General features: G+C 47.6%; 1 long non-coding RNA gene across 1 annotated transcript; it reads left to right on the top strand.

The window, feature by feature from the left end:
- The first annotated feature begins 23 nt into the window (after positions 1–23).
- LOC128347208 (uncharacterized) lies at positions 24–9,136 on the top strand. Its single transcript, XR_008317444.1, has 3 exons — positions 24–227; positions 8,051–8,296; positions 8,419–9,136. It is a non-coding gene; the product is annotated as an uncharacterized LOC128347208 (long non-coding RNA).
- Positions 9,137–12,013: the final 2,877 nt, after the last annotated feature.

The following is a 12,013-nucleotide window of genomic DNA, read 5'->3' on the forward strand; positions in this document are numbered from 1 at the left end:
CTGGCAGAGAGAGAGGCTGGACGCCCTGCGCAGCCGCAGCCAAGGCACGGGAGCGGGGTGGGGGGGGGATGGGAGAAGAGCAAATAAATAGCTTCAAGGAGAGAGGCCCTGAGAGCAGGAAACAGAGTGGAAGAGACCTACAGGATGCTGTGAAAAGGCTTCAAGAAATGTGGGGCTGGCTTCTGTGGACTCTTTGCCTGGTGGCCCACCTTTCATTAATTTGATGAGTAAGTTTTGTGACAGCAAAGACTCACGGCTGCATTTCTCTTGGCTTCTGCTCTCTGCCTCACAAGGGGCTGATGTGTTCGACTTGGCGCTGGGGTTGGCTCCAAGTAACTGCCGGCTTTTGCAGTCTCAAAAAATAACCTGGGGGAATATCCAGTCCTGTCTCTTTGTCCCAGCAGGCCCTTGGTGTGAAGCTTGTTTTGTACCGTCACAGGTTTGACCCAAATTAAATCTTTTATTGGGTTTGCTAAAATCCTGATCGCTGGAACTGAAAACATAGAGAGAGATGCTTCAGATGATACCAGCCATCCCTGCCCATGCAATTTGGAAGGGAAAGAGCCAAGAATGTGCCTGTGGGGACACCCTGCACAAACATCTGGATGCCCTTTGTGCATGTCCTGAAGCTCTCCTGTATGGCCCTTCATCACATGGGGGAGTGTTCAGAAGAACAGACCCCCCCACATTATAAAGGGACAGCTGGGAGGGGATCTGAACATCTGTGGAGAACGTCCTGATGGCGGCCCGCTTGCTGTGTCCCCTTCCTAATTGTGTGGGTGGGGTCAATAATGCCTCCTGCACTTCATCTTAGGATTGTTACAAGCTGTCGATTTCAGGGCTTCCGTGTCATTCTCATATTTTCCTCTCCTCCATCACTGTTATGCTCAACTTCCAGTCTGAAGCAGAGTTTACCTCTATTAGAACTAATTAGCAAGTCACGAAATTGGGAGCAAGCTTTTGAGTTCTCCCGCGTGCTTCTTCAGGCTGGATGTTAAACAGAGCAGTGAGGGCAGGGGAGAGGGAAAGGCCAAGGTGATGCTGAGACTCATAATCTAATCTAATGTCCTGCTGTAACTTTTGGGCTTGTTGTAATGGACCGACCCACTCGGTTACCAGTTGACTGAGTACCGGAATTCTCCCATAAGGCTGGGGTGTCCTCTGGTGGTGACACATCTCTCAGTGGCTGCAATACAGATGCCTTCTTTGGCATACTCTGCATTTTCCATGTTTTCTCTGTGGCAATAAAAATGGATCGTCCAGGAAAGGGTGCTTGTTCAAGAACAATATGGTTTGTCGTCGTTGTTTGCATAGCAGCTCCAGGTGTTCGGGGCACTTCCCTCACAACAGGGGTTCCAATGCCAAGTTGTTAAAAGGCAAGGGTTCCCAACAACAGGTGCCCAGATGTTGCTGGACTACAACTTCCATCATTCCCAGCCACAATGGCCACCAGGGAGGATGCTGTCCAAACTTTTCTTGGAAGGCCATTATGGCTGGAGGTGCTGGACGTCCAGCAACATCTGGGCACCCAAGGTGGAGAACTCCTCCTTACAACAATCTTATAAGTTCAGTATTATTCAGCATGCATTAGTCAGCATGTAGTTCAAAATTATTATGCCCAAATGAGTAGAACAAAAAGGAACACACATTCTGGCAAAGGAAATGTAAGGACTCAATGAGGGATGTCGAACAAGAGTCTGAGTAACCTGGCTGTGCCACCTCCAGCCTCAGAGGCAGGATGCTTCTCAACACCAGTGGCAGGGGAGCAGTAGCAGGAGAGGGGGCAGGCCTTCACTTCTGGCCTGTGGCCTCCCCGGAGGCATCTGGTGGGCCACTGTGCGAAAGAGGATGCTGGACTGGAAAGGCCTCCTTAGGCCTGATCCAGCTGGGCTGTTCATATGTTCTTATGTATGGCTAAAAACATCAAGGTAGATAATAAAAGTTTGTTTAAATACATCAGAAGCAGGAAAGCTGCTGGGGAAGGAGTTGGACTCAGGTGACAAGGGAGTGAAAGGGATCCGTAAGGATAGGGAGACCCGTGTTTGTTTGTTTGTCAAATTTGTACACCGCCACAAACTTTCATCTCTGGGCAGTTAACCATAACATAAAGCAAGTTTAAACATACACAAAAATCTTAAAACAATGTAGGCAATCTAAAAATTAAAAACAGATTAAAACTTTAAAAGTTAAGAAGCTGAAAAAGCTTGGCTGAAGAGGTTTTTTTTAAAGTGCTTTTAAAAAATTGTCAGAGATGGGGAGGATCATAATTCCGTAGGGGGCGCATTCCACAGTCTCGGAGCAGCAACTGAGAAGGCCCACCCCCATGTGGCCACCAACCAAGCTGGCGGCAACTGGAGATGGACCTCTCCAGACAACCTCAATGGGCGGTGGGGCTCGTAATGAAGAAGACGTTCTCTCTGTAGATAAATTAGTTCTTTGCATCTGTCTTCACAACAGGGGATTCAGGGCAGATACCTGTGCCTGCTTCTCAGGGAGGGAATCTGAAGAACTGTCTCAAACAGAAATGACAAGAGACAATGTTTGGACATAACTCAAATTTGAAATTCCTAATCTTCTAGCAAAAATACATAACTTCTGGGCCAAAGGGCTGAAACATCATGAAACACTGAATTGTTACAAGGCATCCAGGGGGTGGGGCTGGGGGATTCCAGGAAATTACAGGCCTGTTAATTTAATGTCTGATCCAAAATATATTGGTGGCACTCACACTGAGCAGCACTCACACTGTTGGGCAGATGGAAGCCAATTTCCCCACCTTCTCATTGCTGCAATGTGAGGTCAGGCATTGGGAGCTGCAAGTGGAAGGGAGATTCAAAGACATGGTTGGAAACAGGAAGAGTTTTGTGCTAGCGGATCATTACTGCTGCTGCTGCTGCTGCTACCACTACTGTTACTTATATACCACTAGTCTGGATGCCACCCAATACTGCTGAGCATATAGTACATTGTGTACCGCTGCTTCAGGGCATTAAGGTGTTACTCTCAGCTGTCCTAGGGCAGAGCTGCACAACCTTGGTTCTCCTGCAGATCTTGGACTACAAGCACCATCATCTCTGACTCTTGGTTGCTGTGGCTGGGGATGATGGGAGTTGTAGTCCAAAACAGCTGGAGAGCCCAAGTTGTATCCAGTTTTCCAGTCCGCAATCCAACTTTAGTCCTGTAGATGGCAGCAGAGGAAAGCAAGTGCCACCATCCATTTCCCCAAAGCCCCTTCCTGCCTGCATCCACAAATTAGAAAAACCAGCTTTTGTCTGCAGTCCACTTGCCCGCAAGAGCTGGTGGGTGTAGTCTTGTACAGGGCCAGATTATGACATGCTGAAGCCCTAAACTATGTGAAGCTTCAAAAGCCCCCTAGCATTACCAAAATCAGATATTATTCTAACAAAAAGGGTAATGAGAACAGATATAACAAAGCTTTACTTATACATGCCAAAGATGCCACCAAAACTAATGACCTAACCAAAACATTTATCTTGCAATAACCCTATTTGCATTAGAAAGAGCTTTAAATGGAAATACATTATGTAAAACTTGGTTTTTTACATAAAGACTCTCTCTTTCTCTCTCTCTTATTCAGAGGCCCCTCATAATATGAGGCCTTGAGTTGCAGCTTGCTTAGCTTGTGCCTAAATCCGGCACTAGGGCCAGCCCCTGGGATTTTGGCACCCTTGGCAAATATGGCTTTGACAAACACCCAGCTGGGAAGTGCTGCAGAGCCCTGCACATGCCTGGTGGCTAGCAGTGATGTGCACACTGTGGGAGCGAGGAGGCCCCTGGCAGCATCAGCTCTCAGCTGCAATGTCTCATAGTGGCCACTGGGGGGTTTTAGGGTCGTGGATGAAAGTGCCGGACTCCTCCCCTCTTTGTTCTTCCAGGGTTAGTCTCCATTTTTTCTCTCCAGAGTTGGCTGCTTGTTTAGTCTCTCTCCCCTTTCAGCCTTAAGCTCAGCTTTCCTACCCTTTTGTAACTTCTAAATAAATCCTTGTTGTTCTTCAAACTTAAAGAACTGCCTCCAGTTCTTTCTCGCCAAACTGGTTTTGCTCTGCTGTTTGGGGACTGAACTGCCATTTTTCCCCTTCACACATGCACATGAGGGTGAGCAGCCCTCAAGCTCTGAGCCAGTCAAATACAACTAGTAAAATAAAGTGTGCTGTCAAGTCGGTGTCAACTCCTGGCGCCCACAGAGCCCTGTGGTTGTCTTTGGCAGTATGAGATGATGCTTTTCAGTATCTTCCTATATTGCTGCTGCTCAATATAGGTGTTTCCCATAGTCTGGGGAACATACCAGTGGGGATTCAAACCGGCAACCTTCTGCTTGTTGGTCAAGCATTTCCCCACTGCGCCACTTAAGGTGACTTGAATACAACTACCTGCTGCAAAACCAATACTTGCATTTCACACATGTTGGCCTGGGTGCAAGGGGCTGCCGCGGCTGCCTCTCCTGGGGCACACGCCCGCCGTGGCCCAGTCAGGCTCCGCCAGGCACCACCACTACAGCCACGGACTGCCTCCTCCCTGGTTCTCTCTACTTCCTCCATTGCCACGGCCACCTCTTCAGTGAAGGGACCTGGCAGGGCCTCTGGGAGGATGGGGGCCTCTCTTTGATGAGTCACAGCACCTCTGCAGGGACACTCCCCCCCCGCAGGTGAGGTGCTGCAGCCTTCACTCGCCTCACAGCATCCACTGTGGCCTCCATCATGAGCTACACGGAAGCAGTGCCTCAGCAACGGCACCCTTTACAACTTGATGTTCCAGGCAGCTGGCTGGGTTGCCCGTATGAATGGGCCAGCCCTGGCTTCATAAGGAATTGTGACCGTCTGGGACCAGGAGCCAGCCACCACTTGCAGTAGTGAGAGATGCAGGAGAAATGGAGATGTTGGAGGAGGAAGAGGCTCCTCGTTGCTTTAGCCCCAAAGGGAGTTCTCCTTCTGGCTCCAATAGCAGGGGTGTGGGTGTGGGTGTGTGGGGGGCTGCACACGTGCAATTCAGACTGGGGGCATGGGAGGAGCAAAGGAGTAAAGCCCATTTATACCAGGGTCTGGTCTGGATCAGACTCTCTTAGTTCCTATCTATCTATCAGTTCTATGAAAAAAGTGCACATTAAAAAAGCCCACAAGAAAATTGCACACAGAAAAAACCCCACTGCACAGAGTGCAAAAACCCCACTGCACAAAGCACACAAGAAAAATGCACACACAGAACATTGCTCACACAGAAAAATGCTTGCATGGAAAATTGTTCACACTGAAAAATGCCCACATGGGAAAATGCCCACACAGAAAAATTATTGTGTTGGAACGTAGTATATATGTAGGCATTTTTCCATGTGAGTAATTTTCCATGTGGGCATTTTCCCATGTGCAATGCTCTGTGTGCACATTTTTCTTGTGCGCTTTTATGACAGTGGGCTTTTTTCTGTGCACAATTTTCTTGTGGGCTTTTTTCATGTGCGTTTTTTTCTGGTTACTCTATCTATCTATCTATCTATCTATCTATCTATCTATCTATCTATCTATCATATTGCTGTACTGCCTGATATGTACATCTCTAGGCAGTGTACAAAATTTTAAACAATATTTTAAAAAGTAGTTAAAACAAATTATAGTTGATATACTGGTGACACAATACGCATATTGGATCTACACCAAACTCTTCTCCCCAGACCTTTTTAATTGTGTAGATTAAAAGAAAATTAAAAACTACAAATAAATAACAGACGTTTCGACATACAGATGACAACTTCAGTGTTCCATGTCTTACTGTTTCAAATCCACACTCTTATGTCCCAGATAAATTAAAGTGCGCCGTTAATTCCTGGCACCCACAGAGCCCTGCGGTTGTCTTTTGGTAGAATACAGGAGGGGTTTACCATTGCCTCCTCCCTCACAAGATGAAATGATGCCTTTCAGCATCTTCCTATATCTCTGCTGCCCGGGATAGGCGTTTCCCATCATTGTCTGGGGAACATACCAGCAGGGATTCGAACTGGCAACCTCTGGCTTGCTAGTCACTGCGCCATTCGGTGGCTTATGCCCCAGATACTCTCCCTAAATCTAATCAGACGCCTGATTAGCACATGAAAGAAAAAAGCGGGGGGGGGGACGGGACTGATGACTCACAGCTTTGCCTGCTTAACACTAACTCTGACAGAAAAACAAAAAAAGGTTTTTCTTTTGGGGGTGTAAACTAAATTATAGCTTTCCCTTTAATAGCCTATATACTTTAAGATTCCTTTCAGGTTCTTCCTTTGCATTGACCCCCGGCTGTAATTTGTCTAAATACAATGCTTCCCTTATCTTTCTTTTGAGTGCACACTGTTCAGACTCTAAGATACTTAATTTAAGAGGCATTGCTTTTCCATTGTCTTTATTTTTCATATTAACTGACCACGGCCTATCCCTATTTATATGTTTGGCATCTGCTAGATGCTCTTTGAATCTAATAACCAGATGTCTTCCTGTTTCCCCTATATAATTTTCACCACATTCTGTACAGGTTATTTTCTAAAATAAATTATTAAAATGCACTGCGGGACAGATGCGTCTTGAGGGTCTTCCTAAAAACAAACAGAGAAGGAGATGCTCTTATTTCAACAGGGAGCATATTCCAAAGCTCCGGGGCAGCCACAGAGAAGGCCCTGTCCCGGGACGCCACCATATGAGCCAGTGGCAACCATAACCGAACCCCTATTTAGAAAGAAAACAACTACAAAGTACATCAGTTCCAGTGATGCACTTAATGCAAGGTGTCATTTCACCTGCTAAAATAAGGTGTACCTTCTCTTCCAAACTACAAACTGCTGCTTCTTCTCCCACACACTCACCCGCCCCTCCTGCCCTTAGCCAGGACATCATGTTCTGTAAGCTCTGATGGCTTCTTCTTTGTAAACACTGGAGAGATTTCCAAGTGTCCGGAGACCTCCTAATCAATAGCTTCCATCAGCTGACTGTTCTGAGTTGTTAAAAACCATCTCCCTAACAGAAAGGAATGCTTGGCCAGTAGCCATAACCAAGTTAAATGTATATGGTATATCAGTATTGATTGGATCTATCTGTTCCAATATGAACACAAATTCCAATGGGAGATTTTACAGGGTCCCTACATGCTCCATGTGTGCCACCTAATGGCGCAGCAGGGAAGCAACCTGCCTAGAAAGCAGGGGGCTGTTAGTTCGAATCTCCACTGGTGTGTTTCCCAGAATATGGGGAACTCCTATATCGGGCAGCAGCAATATAGGAAGGTGCTGAAAGGCATCATCTCATACTGTAGGGGAGAAGGCAATGGTAAACCACTTTTACCAAGAAAACCACATGGCTCTGTGGTCGCCAGGAGTCGACACTGACTCGATGGCACAAACTCAACATGCCCCATGGAATCTATACAATGCCACATAATTTCTTAGCACCATCTGCTGACTATCCGTGGGGGGGAAATGCCTTTCTGAAGTCAGAATAAACAGATTGTCAGGAGATAGCCAGCAGATGGCACTAAGAAATTATGCAACATAGGAAGCTGCCATGTCAGACCATTGGTCTATCTAGCTCAGTATTGTCTTCACAGACTGGCAGCGGCTTCTTCTCTGCCCTATCTTGGAGATGTTACCTGGGAGACCCCAGTTACCACAAACCAGACAGACAAGGATGGTTGAAGGAAGCAATAGTCACCATTTATTGAACCAAAACCAGCGCTGGTGGCTTTTTCCGGTGCCTCGCGGCCTACCAGGAAAAACGCGCCAAATACCCAGTGCCTTGGGGTTTTATACCTTGGCATTGTTACACAGCTGGGTGTCCCTCATTCAGCCCGAGGGACCAATTAATTCATTACATTTACACATGTGTTTGCCTTGAGGCTGGACCTTGCCCTAAGTTTCGGTTCTTCAGCAGACAGATAAGCAGATTAAGAGAAGACACATCCACATTCCAAGAAACAGAACAGTTACAGTTTGGAATAAGCCGATCATTCAACGCCTATGCTAATGAAGTTTGCAACACCCGTACCCGCTTCCCCCCACCCTGTCTGTCCTTGGCAGATAAGAGACTCCACAGTTTCAGCAGTAGAGAACAATAAGGAATTTTCCATCTCATAGAGATGCTGCCAGGGAGGGAACTTCGAACCTTCTGCTCATCCCAGAACAGCTCCATCCTCTCAGGGGAACATCTTCCAGTGCTCACACATCAAGTCTCCCTTTCATGTGCAACCACGATGGACCCTGCTTAGCTAAGGGGACAAGTCATGCTTGCTGCCAGAAGACCAGCTCTCCTCTCCTGTTTTAAAGGTGTGCTGATGTCCCTTGAAATCTCCCATTGGGATTTGTGTTTATGTTGGAATAGATTGCCGTCTTGTATCTCAGTTCATTTTCTCTTATTTGGCTTTCTTTTTCTTTTTTCTTTTTTGCAGGGTGGGGTGGAGTATGCCTCCTCCTCCATCTCCTTCTTGAAACTTCATCAGGTTTTTCAACACCTCCTTGAATGGGCCACAGTGGGAAACAGCGTTTACTTAGACAGTGTTTCCCCCTCAGCCTCTAGAATCGCCCCTTGCCGTCTCCTGAACAATACTAGGGAAGGTAGTTATTATCCTCCACTATTTGCTGCCAGAATCTTCAGAAAGGATTAATGAGAGAGTGGCGTCAACATGCTTTTATTTTTTAGCAACAGGAACACAGTTAACCAAAGAAAGTTCTGGGGAGTGGGGTGGGCAGAGACAAGTACCAGTTCCCTGAAAGATCTTACAAAACTTTAGAGAAAAAATCCCTCCTTTTGCCAAACTACACTCCATCTTCTTATAGCTATAATAGGGAACTTTCATCAGAAAAGCAATGGGATGTTGACTACTGTATTTCTGGCGCAATCCATCGCACCCCAGCCACTTCTTCCAGTGAATACTTGGTGATGATTAACTGATTCACAATTCCACAGGATTTGGATATATATTGTGAGAAAAGCTCCCACATGAAAAATACATTTTAAAAGACACCCACCCACAACTTTGCATTTAGAGGCTGAGCCAAGAAAATTTCAAACCAATGTTTTTGTTTAATTCACTTTTGTTTGTTGTTACTTTAAGAGGACAATATTTTGGAGGTGTTTAGCCATTAGAGGCACTTGTTTCCGTATGCTTTGAAAATGTCCAGTAATTCAGCTCTTGTGGATTGAATTTCTTTAATCCTTAATATTACTGGAGATCAGATCCTACCTAAGGCACAGGAAACACAGTTGTGTTGTTTCTATGATGTCAACGTTTTTTATTTCGACAGAGGGCCAACATGGACACCGTGCCAAAACCATCATCGTCTAATTTGGGAAGTGTTTATAAATCTTGACATAGCAGTGCATGAGACCCAGTCCAGACTGGGACCATGGCACAGATGCTAATTCCTCCACAAGCTCTCCCTGCACAAGCCCACTCCCCTCCACCGCTCCATTTTCTGCACATGAGTGGGAGGGGGCTTGTAGACAGGCCAGCCTCCCCTGCACCTCTGGGCTCAAGTGCCCCCTTCCCCCCATGCTTGGGCCCTGGCTCCAAGGCCACTGTCAGTGGGGCATGACAGGGACCGCATGCATTATTCCCCAGGAGCATCTCCATGGTCGCAAAAAGGAACCTCAGCAAATGCTTTCAAAACCCAATGGCCGATGCTCTGATTAATGCTGGACTTACAGAAACTTGTGGTAGTGCAAAAAGATTGCATAGCTACACTGTAGGGTTGCCAGCTGTCCCTCATTACGTGGGATGCCTCTCATTTCAGGGATGAAATGTTGGTCCCTATAGGGAGAGCATTTGTCCCTCATTTTGGTGGCGGCATGAGCAGCTTCTTATTTTGAGAAGTTTTTGGTTGAAACGTGCTATAACTTTAATATGTTATATAGTTCAGTTACATATACATCAATGATACTCAGGCTCTTGATTACCACTGCATACACCTCCCGGCCCGGCCCCCCAGCCAGCCCCCACCCCCACCCCCCAACTTGTGTCCCTCATTCTGGCAATGAAATGTTGGCAACCCTACTACACAGTGATCTCAGGGCTTTTAAGAACAGTGCTGTCGTGCTAGTGCACCAGGTTCCCTGCAAGATATATTAAGCTTGCCACAGGTTGCACAAGAGCAAAACATGTTGACACAAGTGCAGCACTAGTCTGGAGCACAAGCACCAGAAATGGCACAATAGCTTTGACCTGGTGCATTATGTCTTTGTGCAAGCACAGCATCAGGGCGCCAGCCGGCACTGTGGGGCAACTGGATCTTGCAAAATACCCAGAGCAGGTCTTTCCATGAAGACCTTCCCCCCCATCACTACCACCGCAAAAAAACCAACCAACCCTGGAATGGCACCCCTGGGAATCCAGTGCTGACTGGCCACAGAGGCCCTCAGCTGCTGAGCAAGCCCACCAGGTCACCTACACTCGCCCCTGGCCTTGGTCTGGCCCCGACAGTTCTATTTATTATTATTATTATTATTATTATTATTAAAAATATTTATACCCCTCCTCTCCAGTACACTACTGCTTGGGGCGGCTCACAACAATGAAATAGATACAATGTAAAATAAAACTAGTAAGATTAACTAAATTAAGTAAATAAGTTAAAAGTCCAGGCTAAAACTACAATCAGAATTAAGTTCGAAATTAAGCATTATTTGGAGCATTAAAGAGCCTCTTTAAAAAGATGTGTTTTTAGTTGTTTTTAAAAACACTGAGGGAGGAAGCAGGGTGAAACTCTTCAAGGAGGGCGTTCCAAAGCCGAGGGGCCATAACCGAAAGGGCCCTGTCTCTAATCCCTGCCAACCAGATCTCTGTTAGTGGCGGGGCCATGGCAGGGCCTGAGATGATGAACGGAGGGCCCTGGCAGGTTCATATGGGTGAAGGCATGTACCCCTGCCCCAAACTGTGTAGAGCTTTAAAGGTCAAGACCAGCACCTTGAATCTAGGCCAGAAGCAGGCGCGTAGCTATAATTGGGCGAATGGGTTCAAAGGAGCAGCCATTCGTGGCCCTGACACGCCTCCCGCGTCTGACGTCAGACGCGGGGGGCGGTAGTTTAGCTCCCGAGCGGGGGCCGCACGGCCCCTTCAGGAGCTAAGACTGGCTCTGCCTTCGCAACGCAGCACCAGCCTTTGTCTAACTGCCGAAGGGGCCGCGCGGTCCCTCCGGCAGTGAAGCTGCTTCTCCCGAACGGAGCCTCAAGGCTCCGTTCGGGAGCCAGACCACGCCCCCCGCACCTGATGTCATACGTGGGGGGCGTGGCTATCCCCTGCGTCTGATGTCAGACGCAGGGGCAGGGCTATCGGGGTGCCCGCCGCAGCCGCACACGGGCCGCCGGCAGGCTAGCTACGCCCATGGCCAGAAGCAGACCAAGGAAGCCATTGCGGGATGGGTGTGACACTCATGAAACTACTTGCACCCACGAGCAACCATGCAGTAGCATTCTGGACCAGTGTTTCTCAACCACCGGTCCCTGGACCGCTGCCGGTCCCCGAAGGGTTGAGTGCCGGTCCCTGACTGGGAGTCAAACCCTCCCCCCCAACTGAAATCAAGGCACTCACTTCCTCAATTTTGCACATGGCACAGAAGAGGAAGAGTATCACGGAGGCATGGGACCCTTCTTGTGCCTTGCCTCCACGTGCTGCTGAGATCTTCCTACAGCTATCTTATTCCCTATCTTTACAGCTTCAAACTGTATGCGATGCGGGGGCATGGAGGAAAAAGTATGGCAGTGGGCGCCACTTGAAGGGCTGCTGGTTCTTGCATGCTCATTGTTTGCAGCCAAAGGTTGGTTGATTGAAACCCAGCTGCCTGTTGTGGTCGAGGCGCCTTGAGAGGGAACACTGTTTCCCTCTTGCATCAGTGGGGCTTGCTTGTATGTTGTTTTCATTGGCCCCGTGTAGCTTTTGAATTTTTCTAATGGCCCAACATCCCCTCTCCATTGAGTAATCACAAGCACCTCCACTCCAGACATACTGGAGACAAATTTGTTCACCCAGGCTTTTAGATTCAGGGGTT

The sequence above is a fragment of the Hemicordylus capensis genome, chromosome 2 (assembly GCF_027244095.1).
Source record: "Hemicordylus capensis ecotype Gifberg chromosome 2, rHemCap1.1.pri, whole genome shotgun sequence".
In the NCBI taxonomy this organism is placed as follows: Eukaryota; Metazoa; Chordata; class Lepidosauria; order Squamata; family Cordylidae; genus Hemicordylus; species Hemicordylus capensis.